The 20,553-nt window shown below is 31.1% G+C and overlaps 1 protein-coding gene across 2 annotated transcripts in view; it reads left to right on the plus strand.

Moving 5' to 3' along the window:
* The window catches only part of LOC122513656 (vesicular acetylcholine transporter), a 65,922-nt gene that overhangs the window by 19,103 nt on the left and 26,266 nt on the right, over positions 1 to 20,553 (plus strand). For both annotated transcript variants that reach the window (XM_043630074.1, XM_043630082.1), the window contains exon 3: positions 7,673 to 7,764. The gene's annotated coding sequence lies outside the window, so the exon portion shown is untranslated. The remainder of the gene's footprint in view (positions 1 to 7,672; positions 7,765 to 20,553) is intronic.

Below are 20,553 nucleotides of genomic sequence, written 5' to 3' on the forward strand. Positions count from 1 at the left end.
ATTTTAAAGAGAAAATTACCCTCTATTTATTTCAACGTAAAAACAATATTGTTATAATAAAAACGATATTGTTAATATTTTTTTAAATGAAAAAAAAACTTTTTTTTTCTTCTAACAATTACAGAACTATAATAAGATCATATAAAATTCATATTATAATGATGCAAAATTTAATTTTTATATTAGAAACAAACAATAATTATAAAACAATAATTAAAAATATATCAAACTTGAAAGTTCGTATTTTCGAACCGATTTGTTTTCTTTTCCTAGTACTAACTACTGCAAATAAAATTATGAAAACTTTAAATCTCTCATTATTATATAAATATTATATGATTTACATAAAATAAACAATATTATCGGAATAAGAGAATGAAAAAGATTTGATTCATTATTTTCTCGAATAAATAATTTAAACTTTAAACGTAGGATTTGAAAAAGAGGTCAGAGGTGAAACTCGTACGAGTTTTCGTATTTTCAACTTTTCGTGAAAATAATCGAGCGTTAACAAACTCGTTCAATGTTTACACGCCCACACGTTAAAAACCCACACACACACACATGTACACACACACAAGCACCCACACATCAATATAATAAAAATATATGAACGTTGTTGGTAAGTGAAAAGGTAAAGAAATCCTAGATATTGCGAAGGTTGCAAAGGTTGGGATAGACTGCACCCTTCAAGGAGAAGTAAAGGGATGCAAAAGGGACGCACGCAAAGGGAAATAGAAAAAGAAAAAAAGAAAGAATTGTTCAGACAAAGCCTAACCTTCGAGTGCTTGCTCGTGGCATTGTTGCCCTTTACCCTTCGCAACGCCCTCCACCCCCAACCCCCTCCTCTTCTAGCCCCACCCTCTATACCTCTCTTTCTCTACCCACACTCGTAGAGCAAAAAAAAGGGTTGACGACTCTCGAAGGTACAGGAAACGCTTTAACCCGCGAACCGGAAGTGCGCTCGTTTGACGCTTCCTGAACGATTTGCGTCCAAGTAATTTCTCGTTGTTTTCCATGCTTCAGTTCATTCTTACGAGAATAATAAACGAACCATGATAAATTATTATTAACAAAATACTCGGTTAATTACTCTAATTTATTATTATTATTATTATTATTATTATTATTATTATTATTATTATGAGGAATGAATCTTATTAGCATAACCAAAGTGGTGAATTCTAGGAAAAATACTCGGAACATTACTCTCATTTATTTTCATTATTATAATTATTATTATTATTATTTATATTATTATAAGGAACGATTCTTGTTAGTATAGCAAAAGTGATGTCTTCATATTTTAATATTACAAAATAAATAGAAGTATAAATATACAGAAATTTGCTTTCTTTTAATTAATTAGTTCGAATTATTATTATTATTATTATTATTATTATTATTATTATTATTATGAGGAATGAATTTAATTAGCATGGTAAAAATGATGTCTTTTAATATTTTAATATTATAAAGTATAATATAAGTGTAAAAATATTGAAATAAATGTCGAGTAAAATTAATCGATTTGATAAATGAAAAAATGTAAGATCAAATAATAATATATTGAAATTAAATTTATTTATTTGTTTAAATAATAAATATGGAAAAAATTGTTGATAAGATAAAAAATAGAAATATTTTCTTGATCATTCAAACAACTAAAAGATTTAAACATGATCGTAGGATACGCCCAAGAGGTTTCAAACTTTTCCCCATCTTATGAATAACGTAAGACGATTCGCCAAACACATAGAACAACAAAGTCGTATCAAACACCATCATCTTGGAATATGGTTACTTTTATATTATCTTTCTCTTTCTTGCAAGAAACATTCCTCCCCCTCCTCCTGATAACACCTCACCCTTCTCCCTTCTTAACCCCCCTTAAACTACCCACCCCTTTTTGCCTTTCTCTCAACTACCACGAAGATGATGAGGTTTACTATGGGGCACCATGTTGCGTTACGACTATCAACCTGGTCATAAAATGGTATTAGCGTTTCCCCCATATGCTTGCGAAATATCCACACTTCGAGAATTTAGTCGAGCATAAAGGAACAAAAAAAAATAAAAGAAAGAATACTCCAGAAAAAAAAAATAAAAAAAAAATAAAGTAAAATAAATTTTTAAACTGAAAGATAATTAAAAATATTAATTATAGGACACCAAACACTCGTTTTTTTCACTTTTGACAATTAATAAATTAGTATTAAATCAATATCAAAGAAATATTTGATTCATATAAAATTGTCAACTTTTAAATTATATTTAAAATAAATAAATAATTTTTCCGATCAACCTGTATTAACAAAAATTTGCATTAACTTTTTCCAAAGATCATACGATCCATAACAAAAATACATTCAATTCTAAATCTATTATATTTCAAATAAAACCAAATAATGATCCTAATCATTTTGATATTAAACAAAAAATTGCGATCACAAACTTACTACACTTTAAAAAATTAAATGCGTTTTTCCTTTCGGTAGAAAGATTAGAAGAAGAAAAAGAAAGAAACATTATTATAAGAAATAAGGAAAGCAAAGGAGCCTTTTTTTATCGGGCGTAAAAAAGAAAAAAAAGGGAGAAAAGGGAGAGGTAAAAAAAAAAAAAGATAGGAAAGAAAACCGCGGACGTGATCGCGCAAAGTCGAATAAAGGAGCAAAGCTTGCTTGGTACGCCCCTTTCCATTTTCTTTTTGCCTCGAGGCACCCTCTCTCAAACACACGAACGTTGCTACGAGCCCTATAGGGCAATACTCCCGAAGTACAAGAGAGAGTGGTAGAACCTTGGCCGCAGTAACGACGCGTCGTCAGTTAATCAAGCCATTTTGTTCCTTCGGGATTCGGAATGAGGATTTTCTACGAACGACCATCGAACCTTTTTCTTCTTCTTCTTTTTCTTCTTCTTCTTTTTCTTCTTCTTCTTCGTCTCCTATTACTTCTACCTTTTCCTTCTACCTTTCTTGCGCCCTTTTTTTCGCCCCTTTCTTCCTTTCATTCTTCTTCCTTTACAACCGTACGAATCTACTCGAACGTACGAATTCTTCCAGAAAAAGGATTTTTATCTTTTTAAAAGTGTTCAAACAGATTACGTTATCATCATTTAAACAAAATCCTTTTATCTTTTTAACACTAATCATACCATGATGCGATCAAAGGAACCAAGTCCTGTAATTATGTGGTAATTTCTAAGAATTCTATAATTTGTAAAAAAAAATTCGATGAAAATGTATAAAATGTATTTACAGTATTTATTTCTAAATAAAATAAGATATATTGTTCACTATTCAATTTGTTGGATATTCAATCTAAATAAACAAGAAATGTACAATCAATTATCAGTGAGAATTCATTTTATTATAAACATAATCAGAATTATATAAATTTTTATTATTATATATATATGATTGTGAGATTATGTAAAATAATTCAATTGGATAAATTAATCAGAAGTATATTAAAAATAATATATTAAAAATATTAAATTAAGATTAATTAAACAAACAAATACGAGGATTTAACCATAATCTATGGATTATAAATTTATCGAAAACAACTTAGAAAATATTAAAATCTCATTGAAAAGATCAAAAAGTAATTGTGATCTCGTTTCACCATTAAGCTTATTTTAAATTAGATTACGAAGTTATAAATTAGTTAATCGATCGTTCGAAAAACTTTGCACATTTTTCTTGACTTCTTTTTTTTTATTTGAATAAACAATAAGCATTAAAAACATAAACGAATGAAAATGAATTTAATTTAATATAATTTTATTCCGCACTAATCTCATAAAACAAATTCGCTCGTTCCAATGAATTGTATCGATGATCTAAATTTATGTTTGTATGCGTGTAAGAAATAATGAGAATGAGAGAACTAGAAAAGGAAGATTAGCCCTTCTCTATTCAAGTCTCGCTCGAATGATTCCACTCGACATAAAATAAGAGTTTAGAAAGTAGGGATTTCGTAATTAAGACTGCGGGCTTGTTGTTAGAATCTCGACTCGCGAAACGATATTGCACGTAATCGTCGTTAGACCGCATCATATGCAGCATAATCAATTATTTCGCATGGTTTCGTATTGCATGTTGGCCTCGCAACGTAAATATTAAATACTATGTTTTCCCTAATTAAAACAATTGCAGAGCTATGCAACCGAGCAACCTTGTATTTAACGTGTAAATTCGACGAGGTATACATTTTTTTTCTCTTATTTTTTTTTTTTTTATCATTTTCCTTTATCCTTTTTTACTTTATTATCCAACTTGTTGAACAAGTTGGAACAGTTTGATTCTATTAAAGGAAAATTCGAAGAATGGTCAATAATAATAGACGGAATGTTGGAAAGATGTCTCCGTTAGGTTCCATTGTCATTGAAATTCTTTGGGTAATCTCCCTGAGGTAGGAAGGAAGGGCTCCTCTATCATTTCCGGGAGAAACGGGGGAGGGATCAGAGGGGTGAAGTACAGAGGGCTACGACCCCTGTAATCCTACGACTGAAAGCCTCGTTTAATATTTATGATTTATTTCGCTTTAATTCGACGCGCAAACGAGAGAAAGACACGCATCTGTATTCAGTACATAAACATACCCACACACACACACGCGCACAAACATAATCCATTTTCGCAACGTTTGATATGTGTGTACGACGCGTTGGTAATTTTAAAGATGTCATGGTTTTATTAAAACAAATGTTTTTTTTATTATTATTTATTTTTTTTCTTATGGTTTTGATTATATAACACACACACACATACATATATATTTCTACGGTATAACGAGTTAATGAATATTCATCGATATTATTAATGTTAAATAAAAGAAAATGTTCAACTTAACAATATATTGTTTTTTTTTTAATTATAATAAAACAACTAAATCGATAAATATTTATATATATATAATAAATGAATAATAGAAGAAGTAAAAAATTTGTCGTTAACAACAAATGAAATAACAATGTAACTTCATTTACAAGTCTTATCGTAACCGGGGTTCGGTAACAATGACCGATAGAGATACCTTCACCCTCGGAATTCCTGACAAAGACTAGGGGACAGAATTACCCCTTCCTATATTAACTTACGTAATTGAGATTTATTAATTCGGAGGTTGGTTAGTGGCCACGCAACGAGCCTGTTCCTGGGATGTATTGTAACGTTATTATTCCTAACACATACATATATCTATACTTACTCGCTCACACATACACACACACATACATTTATTCATCCTATTCAACAATATCTATTCATATTTTATCTGTTATGTCGTGACTCGTAGCTTTCCTTCCCCCCCACCCCCTACCACTATTCTTAATATTTATCTTTTACAAATAGAAAAATGTTATTTAGGGTTCTTTTGCTACCTGAACGAAAGAAATATTGTCAAATTTATTATCTAAGATATTCAATAAATTCTTGACCTTTTCACTCAAAATTTGTAAAACCATTCATATCCTCTTCCTGATTATCTAATGACCGAATGGTATTCAAATTTCGTCTAAACGATAAAACTTGTGTCAACGTTTTTTTCAAACTTTAAATAATCTCGAATTGTATCTTGGAAATACAATAGAATTTCTTTTAAGTCTAAAACCATTATAGTGTTTTTAAGGTTTTCATATTTCTATCCAATAGGAAACCAAGTTTAGTATTTTCTAAAAACAAATTTACTAGGAAGTGGATATTGGAATATGTCAAAAAAACAAAATCAAAAGATCTAAAGTTTCAGTTTTAGTCTGTCTGTAGAGTACTACACATCTGATTTAAGTTTTGCCTAACAAATCTTCATTCTCTGTTATCTTGTGCTTCCAGTTAAATTAGTTGTTGAGTTTCTCCAACTCTGTGCAAAATTATAAAATAAATAATAAATTGATAAGTAAAAAAATGACAATTACTAGTAAGTATATAATTGGAATTAATTTTTTAATTAAATTAAGCGATAACATTTGTGTTGAACAATGTACGCTTATTTCGAATAAAAATTTAAAGTGAAATTATATATAGTAACGATGTACATAAAAGGCGAGGGTCTAAATTTTTAAATTCTAACTTTCTATTCTACGTTGGATCAAATTTTCAATCAATTTCTCAAAGAAATCTTTTATTTTTTTATTTTATTTTACCTGTTTCACTTTTTAAGATTTAAATCATCATAAGACTATTTCTTGGTAAAAACTTCAGATGTTTGATCTAAAACTGATCAATCATGTTATCTACAGGATGTAACAAATTTAATAAAATATATTTTATAATATTTCATTTGAATATCTCAGAAACTGCATGCTTTTGAATAGTGGCCTGTCATGAATATTATTTTTAACAGTATACCACTATAGTGGCTTTCGTGAATATTATTTTTAACAATACACCACTATAATGGCTTTCGTAAATATTATTTTGAACAGAACACCACTGTAGTAACTTTTTTTGAATAGTACGCCACTTAAATGGCTTTCAATCGTTAAAATGTAATTATTAAAAATAATAATCAAACACGTAAATCGTTTATATATATAAGATGAAATCTTGTAAAGCAAAGGGGATTAAATTGTTCCTTAATATTGGACAGAATTTGGTGCTTTCGGCAGACGTCGTTAATACCAAAGAGACAAAACGATCCGTCATCAAGCCGTTTAATGAAAGTCTCACCCATAACTTAGTTGGTTTAAGACGCGAACGGTTAGAGAAAGTGAAAAGGATAGAAGATAACGATCGAGAGGGTGCCAGAAAGAAAGAGAGAGAGAGAGAAAGAGATAGGGATAGTTGTAGAAGTCGAAGATGGAAGTTTAACACTTAATCCAGCAATATGAAACTCCCCTGTGGCCTGTCGTAACCTTACTTCTTCTTCTTATACGCCTACTCGTATTATGCTTTACGATCTTAAGATATTTAACTTTTTCTTTTAAGTTAAAAGTTCGAAGAATATAAAATAATATTTCAATTTATTCCATCGCTTACAAGAAAAAAGTAAATGATTGATCACGAGCATGCTTAAGAAGTAAATATACGTAGGTATATATATATATATATAATTATGTTTCCCCATAAATTTTGTGCAATTTAATTTTGTTTACCAACAACGTGGAAAATTTTTTAACAAAATTCATAAATTTGTTCTTATACCTCGAAACTGTCGACCCCCTTATATGGGTCGCTGGTTAACGAAAGGTTAAATGTTATTATTTCGTAACTAGTTATCTTATTTTTATATCTTCCGTGTGTGTAATGCTTCAATGTTCTCTATTATCTGCATACAAAAAAAAAAAGAATTTTAATTTAATATGAAAGCAATTATCAATTTACCTAAAAATAAAATAAAAATAATTAAAACAATATGAAAAATATCGTAAATTATTCATCCTGTTACATTATACTTATTTTGCATTATCTGCACGCAGAGAAAGAAAAAAAGAAATAATAATTTACCTGAAAATAATAAAATAAAAAAAAAAAATGAAGAAATATAAAAAGAGGAAAGAAATTTAAAACAATATGAAAAATATAGTAAATTATTCGTATTAGTATACACAATCGTTGTATTTTGCATTATTTTAATGCAATTTTCCTTAAACTATTTATCTTCTTATTCTCTGGTACACAATAATACTTCTTGTTCGTTTGTATTTAATTTTTTTGGTTTATTTTTTTCAGAGGGATGGCGAGAGTCGGTGTTGGGGGCCCCGCGTCGTTTGTTGGTGACTCTCGGTAGTCTCTCCAGGGACAGCTCGTCTTGTCCAGCCACGGTAAGTCGTCTCACTTTGTTTCTTTATCCCTTATCCCTTATATCCCTTATCGATCAATCGTTGCTCGCGTCTCTTTTTCTACGTTTTGTTGTTCAAATTCTGCGAATAAAATGAAAAAACGACGTCGATAAACAATTGGACAATTATAAAACAAAGATAATATAATTAACGTTGATATATAAAAAATATAATTACAACGTATAAATAATTTAATAATAATTATGATAAAATATTTTTTATATATTGTCGGAGAGATAATTGATAATAGTTACGATCAATGTCAATATCAATTATCGAACATACGTGATTAGAATATTATTATTATTATTATTGTGTTATTAAATATTAATTACTTATGACGTTATTACAATAATAAACAACGTTAGACAATATTACATTTCATTCATAATTAACGATTATGATTGGTCTATATTATGATACGTTGATATAATATTTCCTACACGCATACTTTGAATATATATAATTTTATTTCACAAAGACACGTATACATTAACGAAATCTTTCCCTAGAACTCGAATGCATTGATTAAATATATTTGTAGACTCGTGTATTGATTAAATATTTTCAACCACGCTCGTAGTAGGCTCAGAACTTTTCAACCACGCTCGTAGTAGGCTCAGAACTTTTCAACCACGCTCGTAGTAGGCTCAGAACTTTTCAACCACGCTCGTAGTAGGCTCAGAACTTTTCAACCATGCTCATAGTAGGCTCAGAACTTTTCAACCACGCTCGTAGTAGGCTCAGAACTTTTCAACCACGCTCGTAGTAGGCTCAGAACTTTTCAACCATGCTCGTAGTAGGCTCAGAACTTTCCAACCCTACTTGTAGTAGTTTCAGAACTTTTCAACTCCGTTCGCGATAGACTCAAAACTTTTCAACCCATCGTCGTATTATTAGACTCCGAATATTTCAACTTAACTAAATTTTTGTTTTCACGTACCGTGAAACGAATTGGTATGTATATAAGAATACACGTGTAACTTTTTCCTTAGTTTTCTTGAAAATTGTTGAGTATTGGGTGGTTGTGTTTGCACAGTGTATGACCTCCTACGACTGTATAAAGTTAAAAAAAAAAGAACTCGGTTTCTCGTCAACTTGGTTATCGTATTTTTTTAGCGCATATACTTTTCGCATATTATTTTTGGTTTCAGTTAAATTTCTTTTGTCGAAGATTTTGCTTGTAAATGTAAATCCACCGCCCATCGTGGTCGCACCCTCGAATTCGCCTAAAGGAAATGTTCGTATGTGTATGTGTGTGTGTGTAAGTGTGAGATGGGAGAGGGAGAGAGAGAGAGAGAGAAAAGGAAGAGGAGATAGAAAAAGCTGCAGAAAATCCGCCTTCAGGCGATATATGTAAATGACACGTAGCCGGCGTCGGATAAAATCTCGTTACCAAAGCGACAGCGATGCGAGCCAAAGAAGATAAAAGCAAGCAAGTTAACAATACTGAAAAAATAAAGATAGAGAAAGATAGATAAATTAGAAATAGAGAGAGAGAAAGAGAAAGAGAGAGAGAGATTTTTAACTAGACACAGCGAGGAAATAATAAGATGTTTTATTTTGTTAAAAATATTCAAATAAAATCTAGTAATCAAAAAAAAAAGAAGAAGAATTCGATCTAAAAATAAAAAATAAGAAGGGGGAGAGAGAGGAAGGAAAAAGAAATTATGGTGATAAATTCTCTTGGGATAAGTTCGTAAGTTTCGTAGTCTTCCTGCGAATGATGGAAAAGCGTAGAAATCCGTCAGGAAAAAGTATTTCTCATCTCGTATAAAAAAATAAAAAAGAAAGTAGCTAAAAGTTAACCGGAAACACGAGTGATGATCTTTCCCAAAACTTTAGCAAACAAGAATGAAGAAACCACGAAACTTCTTACTACGCTAAAATGTACGAACATTTCTAACTTTGCTCTAATACTACGAATACGTTAATTAACTTCCTCGTAGTATTCGTACGTTAAATATTTCATACACTTTATATTATACATTGATTAACATTATCGTAAATTAATTCTTGAATATAAAAAATATTATTCATACCATTGACTAAGATTATCGTAAAAACGTTGAAAATGAAAATTCGATAATCATTTCGAATCGCATTAAAAATATCTAAAACATATTTTTGTAGAAAAAGAAAAGAAAAAAGAAAATTCCATCTTTATTTTTATCAAATCTAGTTCAAGTTACTAACAAGAAGAATGCAAAAAATGACATAAACGTGACTAAAGATTTTTCTTTAGTTGTATACGATAACGACACAGATTTCTAAAAATACTCGAGAAGTATGAGGATTTAACATACTCTATGGTAACTGTTATCGAACGTGTATGATATTGAAGATAAAAGAATCAACGAAACAAGAAAAAAAATAAGGTAATTATTTCTTAATCGCACTTGAACGAACGTAAATACAATTTAAAGAAATTCATTAAAAAACTAACGTTAAACAAAAAAAAAACAAAAAAAATAAACAAAAACGAATCTCGTGCATCGATTGCAACAGATAGAATAAGAGAAAAGAAAAATACATTACAAATAGTATAATAATTAATGAAATATACAAACGGTTCGTATAACCAGGTAACCAGGTGTAACATAAACGAGACATAAGTAACAAAAAAAAAAAAGAAGGAAAAAAAATAAGAGTAAATTAACGGGCTTGTTAATGTGGTAAGAAAAAAGCTCGTAAATCATATCACCTGTAAAATGTACATCAATACATATAAACACCATATATACGTTATAAATACATATGAGAAATATCTATGTATATATGTATCAGGTGTGTGTGTGTGTGTTTGTATATACTCGCGTAAGAAGTAAAAGCGAAAAGACGAAGTGTTGCAGACGTCCATAAGAAAATTGCTTCTTCGAATCGAGGGCGACTTGGAAGTCTCCTAAACGGAAGAAAAGAGTGTTATAGATGTGTATGATGGTAAAAAAGAAAAAAGAAAAAAAAGATAAAGAGAGAGAGAAAGAGAGAGCGAGATAGAGATGTAAGTAAAGTGGATAAAAAAAAAGAAGAAAAGTAGAAGGAGAAAGAGAAAGTACAGTTGATAGGGCGAAAGACGAACTCCGTCGTGGTGTTCACCGTGTCACTTCAGATATTGCTTTTATATTGGATTTTCGGTCTTATTTTAAGAACCGAGTGTTGTAGAACCATCCAAACGTCTTTGATTTTCTTTTTTTATTTTTTCTTCCTTCCTACCAAGACCCCTCTTCCTTCTTTCTTTTTATTTTTTCGAATTATTAACACTTTTACTCTTCCCGCTTTGTCAATCATTCTGCTTTATTCAAATTGGAAAAAATAATGTAATTATTATTGATGAAAAATAATATTAAATGATTGTTTTTGCTTTATGTTGTTCCATCGATCAACTCGTCGTTCTTTTTTTTTTATCTTATTTGAAATATAGAACGAAATAAAGGATGTAATTAAGTAGTAAAAGTAGTACAAGTAAAAGTAAAAGAAGTAATGGATGTAAAGGATGAAAAAGATAATGTAATTATTATCGAAGAAAAATAATATTAAATGATTATATAAACGAAATATTATTCTGCGCTTTCTGTTGTTCCATCGATCAACTTGTCGTTTTTTTTTTTTTACCTAGTTTTAAACACGAGATAAAAAATGATCGTAATCATTCATACTTTGTGTAAAAATAATAAAAAAGAAAATAAAAAAGGAGAGAAATGAAAAAAAAAAAGAAAAAGGATGAAAACTGTAACTTAGAATACGTGGAAATTCTGTTGGTATCGATCAGCAAACCAGGTGTACACACCACGCCCAGCTATCAATTAACGAGCCTTCCCAAGTTACCTGGTATCTGTCTAAAAAAAATGACGAAAAAATGACGTCAAGGTAATAATCGATATTTTTATTTAAAATATAAAAAAAACTTAATTGCAAGATTTGATAGCTAAAGTTATGCATTTTCGATAATATAACAATAAACACGCATCGAGTAAATGAATTTTTGAAAGTAAAAATTTCAATCGATATTATCGATCACGTTCATCGATGAATTTTCTTGAATTTTTGCCCACGTATGCAGTAATTGACTGAAGTATTCCTACACCCATTTCTCGATTACCAATTTCAAATAATATGATATTTACATTTAATGCAAATTTTCTCTTATATATATACGTTCGAATTATTGAATTGAAACCTTACATTAAAAAACGAATAATTAATTGTTTAAAATCGATAACGAAGAATTACTACGAATACTCGTTTAACCCGTTGTGCATTGAAGTTAAAATTATTGAACCTTGTTAAAGCGTTAAACGTAGTATTTAACAGTTCATTGAATAATACTTAAATATATTTTCTAAAGATTACGTTACCTTTAAATATATCCCATAACAGAGATACAAGCACACGTTTACAAACTTAAAACACGTATACGTACACGCATATGGTATTATATACATCAATAGAAAATCGGCTTAGGTCAAAGGCGTTGAACGTGGTAAGCTGCGGCTTCGCTTATTCCACCTGGACAAGCTCATGGTATTCTAGCCCTTCCTATATCCCATTAAACGGAGCAACCACGATAGCCTAACTCTTCTCAAACTGCTTGCCACTGTTGTGAGTTGTTCCGATTGCTGCTGGATTGCTCTTTTTTTCTTTTTTACCGTTGCTATTGCTATTACTATTATTTTTACTATTACTACTACACCTGCTACTATCTTAGCTTATTCTTTTCTTCATTCTTCTTTAACTTGGGTTAGTGGAAAGGGTGCACCGTCACGAGCGGTCCATAAATAACGCGTTATCTCGAGTTCCGATAGCGAGCTAATTTATTTACGAATCGTTCCTGGCCCGGAGGGTTCCTTGCGGGCCAGGTTTTATGTATGAGTCACGTGCCATCTGCCATCCCGAACATTCGATCTATTATATACCTACAGGAAACTCTATGTTTGCCCTCTCTTATTTATTATTTTCTATATCATCCGAATTTGTGCTTTGATATTTAATTTCTTTTCTTTTCTTTTTATTCTCTTTTATGTTCTCTTATATTTTTATTTTTACAATTAATTTATCTTTCTTAGTTACCCTTCTTTTTTTCTTTTTCGAATATTTATCAATTTTTATTTCGCGATATTAAATCAACGCGTCGATTTATTTTCATTTCAACCATTGAATTGGGTCGAAATTCTATATTGAGAACGTACGTGTGATAAATTAATCGAACAGTTAAATTTGATCCGTATTTCGTGAAATTTCGTCGTCGATCAATAACATCGTACCGTGCATGGTCCAACAAACTACAACCAAGTTAAGTAGTCGCCTTCGTGTACAATAAAGTGAGCCATAAAATGTCCATTACGAGTTCTTCTAGAAATTTATTTCGCCGGACGAATTCGTACGTGCTAAAAGTACTTCTTAACCCTTCTTTTATTACCCCCTCTCTCCCTCTCGCCGTACCTGAATTTACAAGGACCGTTGAATTTTTTTTTAAACGCATAAATGCAAAGAAGAAATTAAACAAAAAATAAAAATAGTACTTATTATCTTATTATAATTATATTATCATCTTTATATAAAATATTAAAAAAAATTAATCCAAAAAATGTCTTCGATAATATCGCGATACATAGAAAATAATTTTCAATATAAATATTACACCCAGTATATAAATTTGATCACGAACTTCTCTCTCTCTCTCTCTCTCTCTCTCTCTTTCTCTCTTTCTCTCTTTCTTTCTTTCTCTTTTATATAGAGAAGCCAAGAGGATGCGATTAAAGAGGATAACACCATAAAGAGAACCCATACGTTTAACACGTAGAAGAAACATCAGGTATTGAAAAGTTTAGTTGAATCGAGTTCGTTCGTTAACGAACACTTTCCCCTATTCCCTCCCGTTCCTCTTACCACGATACAGAGAAAAGCATAAAATTTGGTTTGAACGAAAGTTCGACCAATCGTATTTCGTCAGTCGTGTTCTTCCTACACTTACGTTAATAAGCATGATCAAGGGAAGATGAGATACTGTGAGTATGCTAGAAACGGAACACAGTGCACCTTGTGCTGCTCGGCACGACTTCAAAGTGAATGGACTAAAGCGAGTGTCGCTAACTAAACTCTCCTTCTCCTCTCCCATCATAAATTTTCTCTCTCTCTCTTTCTCTTTCTCTGCTTGCTAACTACTCGTAGATACCAACAAACGGGGAGAGAGAAATAGAAGCGAGTTTGCCGTTTCCAATCCCAGTCCATTTCGTGATTAAGCGTAAACTTCTGAAGTTGGCCCTGAGAGAGGATGCTTTGCAAATAACTGAGTCGAACTAACGGCGACAACCAATGGAATCACTTTTTACTGACTAGCTGTGATAACTAATTTTACTTTCTTTTTTTCCTTTTACTTTTCTTCATTTTTATTTTTATTTTAATATTCGTTGCATCGATTATTTTAATCTTCTTTCTTTCTAGTTTTCATTTCGATCTTTCATAACCTCCAAAAAAACTATACATATTATTAACTTTCTTCTGTAAAATTTACTAATGATTTTTGTTTAATTTGTCAGATACAGCATGCTGACTTATTTCAGTATTTTTATTTTTATTCTTTACTTTTCTTCTTTTTGTTTTGTTTTATTTATTTCCATTAACTGTAAATTATAAGATAAAAAATATATAAATATCTCTATCATAGGATTATTTTTGTATATAAGTAAATAATATGATACGAGAAATAATTTACTTCTATTCCCATTCCCGAAAATATCGAGTTGCTAATGGCGTAAAGTAAACCTGCCAGTATAAAAACGTACGGTAGAATAATTGAAGGGTTGCTTTGGAATCCCCTAAAAGATATACCCTCTCTCCCTCTTTCTAGAACCCGAACCAATACCACCTCATTCTCATCCGTTCTGTCTAATTGCTCGTCGAATTACTACTTCCTTCAAGTTTTACAAAAATATATAGGGTGCCTAGGTCCGAACCAAATGGATTCAGCGCAATTTAAGTACGAAAATGAAAAAAGAGAAAAAAAACACACGCATAGACAACCCCTTACATATATACATGCTTCTAAATTAAAGTAAAGTATTACTCGTTCAAATACCATTCACCCCCCAACCCCACCCCATAGACGAGGGACAAATTCGTTCTCGTAATAATTACCTAACATTATCGTTTACTAATGTACATTATTCTGATTGGTCGAGGGTCACAATTTGCTTTGATAAAAAAAGTCAATGAACAAAATGAATGATATTATATCAAAAAGATTTTATTTTAGTAAAACATGCTTGTTTATCGAATAAAAATGGGATTTTCTTGTTTTCTTTTTATTGTATCTCAATCCGTTTGTCAGTGATTTGATTTTATTATATAAAAATTATTTATCCATATAAATCCTGAATAGGGAAGTACGATAGGCATTCTCTTATCCGCGGGGGTCAAGTTCTCGGTCGCCTCATTAGAAACGCGAGTGTGGTTCCCCAGCGTTGTACTCTCCAATTACCGTACACCAACACCATCACCACCACCATCACTCGCTTTCGGGTTCGAGTCGCAGGTTCAAACTCTCCGCGACTATCAATGGCGTAGACATTTCAATTTTCATTCAAAAATATTCATAAATCATTTCTTAACTTTCAAAACTAACCTATTTTATTATTTCGCTTAGTTGAATAAAATTTAATTTACATCAAGAATGATAATTGTATCGAAATCTTAACGAAGAATATATAAACAGCATTAATAATACCAAATGATTCGTATTAATGTAAAATAATGTAATGTCGATTTGCTTATTAATTATTATTTTGAGTTTCGTCACATGAAAATTATATAAGATAACAAAAACTTTAATTACTAAATATAATTTATTATTATATCTGATTAAATAATATCAATCAACGGAAACAATCGTATTAATAATAAATTATTTCATAAATATATTAATAAATTAATAAAGTATTCAATACTCAAAGGGTTAATTTAGTTTGCTTTTTAACAAACAAGTTGTTAATAAGTAAATCTATATACCAAATTGTACACGAATTAAAAAGAAATTAAATTATAAAAATTATAGATTAATAAATTTGTAATAATAAAACGATTATAAATATGTATTAATATTTAGAACGTTAAAAAATGTTCGTTGTTAACGTTATCCTACGCCAATGACTTAACCAGCGTAAAACTCTCTCTCATTCTCTCTCTCTCTCTCTCTCTCTTTCTATTCGCCCTCCCACAAAGAGTTCGTGCGACATGGCGTTCACGCAAAATCCGTAATTGCTTCGCACGGTTGCGCATCGCCAACTGTTTGCCAATTTGTTCGATTTGCCGGTGTTTGCTCAGAACAGCACTGGGAAACAACGTTCGTTTCTTTCCTCTCGCTCACTCCCTCTCTCTCTCTCTTTTCTTTTCTTTTTTTTGCTTTTTTTTCCTATCCCAGGCACAACTTTCCTCATTAGATGTATAATACATCATTATATTAGCGACTAGCGTGGAGAAACAAATAAAAACAAAATTAATTAATAAATCATTTCGTTATATTAACAATAACGAATCGAAGAAAGTATGATTAAACATTTAAGTTGATCAAAAAAAAAGAGAAAAAAAAAGAATGAAAGAAAGAAATAACGAAGAAGGATAAATAAATTCGTTAGAAAAATAATAACAATATCGAATCAATTTAAAATTCCAACTAAGGTGTCTCATTAAACAACCAAAACGTAGACGACGACGCCCTGGTTGGAAAATGAACGTTCGATGAGATAAAATTAGTATGAATACGCGTGCTATTAATCTCCAATGCGATTAGTCTCTGAGAAAAAAAAGAAAAAAAAAAGTAAAAAGAAAAAATGTAAGGGGAAAAAAATCCGACGGATTCGTACGAAAGAAATAAAAAGAAAAAAAGGGGGAGAAGTTTCCGAGAGTTGCTGTGGGAGAAAAAAAAATCTACCTCGGAGAACTAATAAATAAAGAAGAAGAAAAAAAGGAGAATATTCAAAGGCAAACGATTTCTTTTTTTTTACTTTCTTTTTTCTTTCCTCACCAACGACGCGAGATGAAGAATTCCCTCGGACGATTTTCTCAAGCATATTTAAGACGACTTTGATCAGATCAGAGAATAGTAGAGCAACGAGGAAGAAATCGGCGCGAGAAATTTCACCGAACACCCAAACCCAACGACCCGACTCAACTCGCAACACCCAAACCCAATCAAGACGACGACGACGACGATTCCTCGTAGGAACCCTAACGATGCTAAAGGTATAGGATATTGGGTATGGGGGAGGGGGTATTGGTGTTGTGGTGTTGGTTGGAAGTAAACGAGTTCCTCCGTCTCTTTGTGACCCCCGGAGCCATCGAAAACTTACCAACCAACCCCCAATTTCTGTAACGTTAGGACTACCACCTTGAGAATGAGTGAATAAGAGAGTAAGAGAGAGTGAACGTAAAGACCGAGTCGAGTTTATCAAAGCGCACGCCAAAGTGTTCCCAAGGGACCGGTGAGTCCGATTATATGAACTCTGTAACTGACATAAAAGAACAACAACAAAAATATATATATAAAACGAACATAAGAATATACAAAACATATTAAACGCCTAGGTCTTTCTAGGTCTGACGATAACAAAAGAAAAAAAATAAATATAAAGAATTTAATCTTAAATATTTTTAACGAACAAACATAAAAAGAAATTTATGAAAGAATGGGAACTCATAAAAAGAAGTCAAAGTTGTATATAAACCAACACACCGTTATAACGAGTACAAAAGAACAGAGATAAGGATTATGTGACGGCAATTCGTGACACGCCTAGTGACCTTTGGCTAGGGGAAAACATTTTGTTCTGGGGAGATTGCAAGTGGGAAAGGTCAGAACGTAGAGACCATGAAATTTAACGTGGTCGTTCTGGGATTGAAGAAAAGAATAGAATGAAAGTTGAGAGAGAGAGAGAGAGAGAGAGAGAGAAAGGAAATTTGGAGTGCCAGTACTTCTTATCGATGCAAAACAGTGCGGAGGGTAGCAGCAATTAAGAGATAACAAGGTTTCCTCCCTCGTCACCCCTCCAATTAGTAACACCCTGGACCCCACCCTTTTCTTCTTCTCTTCTCATCTCATCTCTCTTTCACTCTGTTTCTGTTGCTTTGACCCTCTCTCTGTTACTGGCAGAACCAAAACGTACCATCCCCGAGGCCTACGATGTTTCCACCCTTCGTATTGACTACGACGACGACGACTACGACCACCCCCTTCTTCGTACGCGAACTACGTTTTCAATCTTCCCTCTCTTTCTATCGTTTCTGTTTGCATATCGAGTGTGTGGTGGGGGGTTGTACCAAACCCAAGCCCATTGGGAATTTCAACGAGAGATTGCAAGGTGCTGGCTGTTGCTGTTGCTGTTACTGCTTTACTCAAATGGAAGAATGGACGAGTTAAAAATTTTTTTTTTTAATTTATGATACCTTATTTTGAAGTGACATGTTTTTTTTTTTTAAAACATTTAATGAATGAATCTATTATTAAGACAATATAGTTTTTAAATTAATTTATAAGTCTTTTATTCAATTTCCAACCCCCTATTAATGTTAATATATGATGAAATATTGGTTCACTACTTTTTACCCCCATTCTCCTTGTTAAATATTTTTTCTTTATTTAAAAGAATTACTAAAATTCCAATTTAATGAAATTTATATTATAAGTATTTTTTTTATATATACTTCTTATCTAGTAACAAAAGTGAAATAAAACATCACTTTAACGATATCGATTGAACGAATTTAATTTTTTTATTTTTTTTGTTAAATTAAAAGAAATCTTTGAAATTATTTATTACTATAGACCCTTTTACTCTGGTTATATAAAATATTTTTGTGCGTATGCGTGTATCAATGAGTAGAGAAAAAAAAAAGCAAGCTTTGAAAATTCCTATTAGGAATGGGAATGCAGACACGAATAAGGGTCGTTATGAAAGAGAGAAAAGAAGGGAAAAAAAAAGAAAAAGGGCTCTCTCTCTTCTCTCTCTTTCTCTCTTTTACTTGCTTTAACTCTGACTCTGGTTCTGGTCGAGGAAATTATTTCGAATTCAGTAAGCTCGAATAGCAGGCACGTCCGATTGATTATTATCGAATTGGACAAACGAGGGTGCTTGATCGAAACTATTGAAGCATTTTGAATTACGATATCCTACCAACCCCCCCCTCCCCCTGTCTAACTATATTTACACCTAATTACGCCAATCAATATACGAATTAGAATGGGTCAGCTAGCTAATAATAATTCTTTAAATAATTCTAATTAATTAATGTCAATGGAAAAGATATATATATATATAAATATTAAATTAATGAAATATTTATAAATAATATAATAATATAAAACATTAATAAATGAAATATTATATTGATAAATATTAATCTTATTTGTTTTTATACGATGTAAGAATATTTTTACATTTAATTGTGTATGAATTTGTGTATGAATATTTTATGAGCCCATTATTGTCTCGAGTATTATGTTTTATTTTTGTTTTTAACAAAAAAGGAAAAATAAACGTGAGTGACGTATAAATTTCTTCCAGATAAGTAAAATTTATAACTTCATTTCGGAGTATATAAATCTTAACATAGACAAATGTAACTTATTGTTAGTATAATTCATCTTACATCGTAACAATAACAATATTCATCGATCTACAATATGGCAACACTTTGTTTATACAATAGTCAAGAATTATTTAATAGAGAGATTATTTCTCTATCGTTCAAAGTAAGAATAATTATTGTTAAATTATTTTATATATATATATATATATACATATATCAAATTTTACGCTATATCACGCTCGTCAGAACTACGAACATTATCGTTCGCATAATCGCACGTACACATACACATATCTTTATTAGTTCAAAGTGTATTTTAAAAGTGTTTAGAAAAAAAACAAAACAATAATAGAAAAAAAGATAATAAAAGTAGAAAAAAATAATTTTCTTGCAAGTTATCAAAGTGTTTCAATGTTAAAATATCAAACGGGGTTATAGTAATAACTATTTAACTATGTTACTTTTTTTTCTTTTTTTTACGAAACGTACAGATTGTAGGAGTAAGAATGAAAAAAAAAAAAAGAAAAATATAGAAAAAAGAAAAGGATAGAAAATAAAATGATGCAGCATCAGAATACAGCAGGGGAGTTATAGAACAGGTCGGTGCGTATGAGGTCGTTAGTAAAGTTTCCAGCGGTGCATATCAATGAGAGTCAAGCCTCCTCTACTATTCTATAGGAAAAAAGGGGAACGAAAATCTCATGGGAATACGGACACCCGTTATACCAAAGGAACGAAAGAAGTTAGCTAGCTAGCTAGCTAGCTAGCTAGATAACCTAACGTATCTTGCGAAATATATATGCGTGAATTTCGAGGGGTTGCTTTTTAGAGAAACGCAACTAGAATTTTTCAACACGAATCTAACTGACTCATCATGCTGCTTACTTAAACGATAATCTCTTACTCGTTGTTACACCCTAAAAGGACGATTTCTTACGGGATTCCTTTCGTGCTCGGAATAAATCGTTTATCTTGATTTATCTCTTCCAATATATTTGTAATCCTAGGATTTGTATTTTTTTCTTTTTAAAGTGTCGAGTTAAGGGGTTGAAATATAATTCTCAAACATTTTCGTAAACTCATCCATTGATTGATTAATATCGTAGATATAATAGATATTCCATAAATCATTGACTCGGAATTTTGTAGACTCGTTCATCGATTAGCCAATTTTTCGTATAAACTCAGTAA

This window comes from Polistes fuscatus, unplaced genomic scaffold, assembly GCF_010416935.1.
Source record: "Polistes fuscatus isolate 324 unplaced genomic scaffold, CU_Pfus_HIC Scaffold1, whole genome shotgun sequence".
NCBI classification, from domain to species: Eukaryota; Metazoa; Arthropoda; class Insecta; order Hymenoptera; family Vespidae; genus Polistes; species Polistes fuscatus.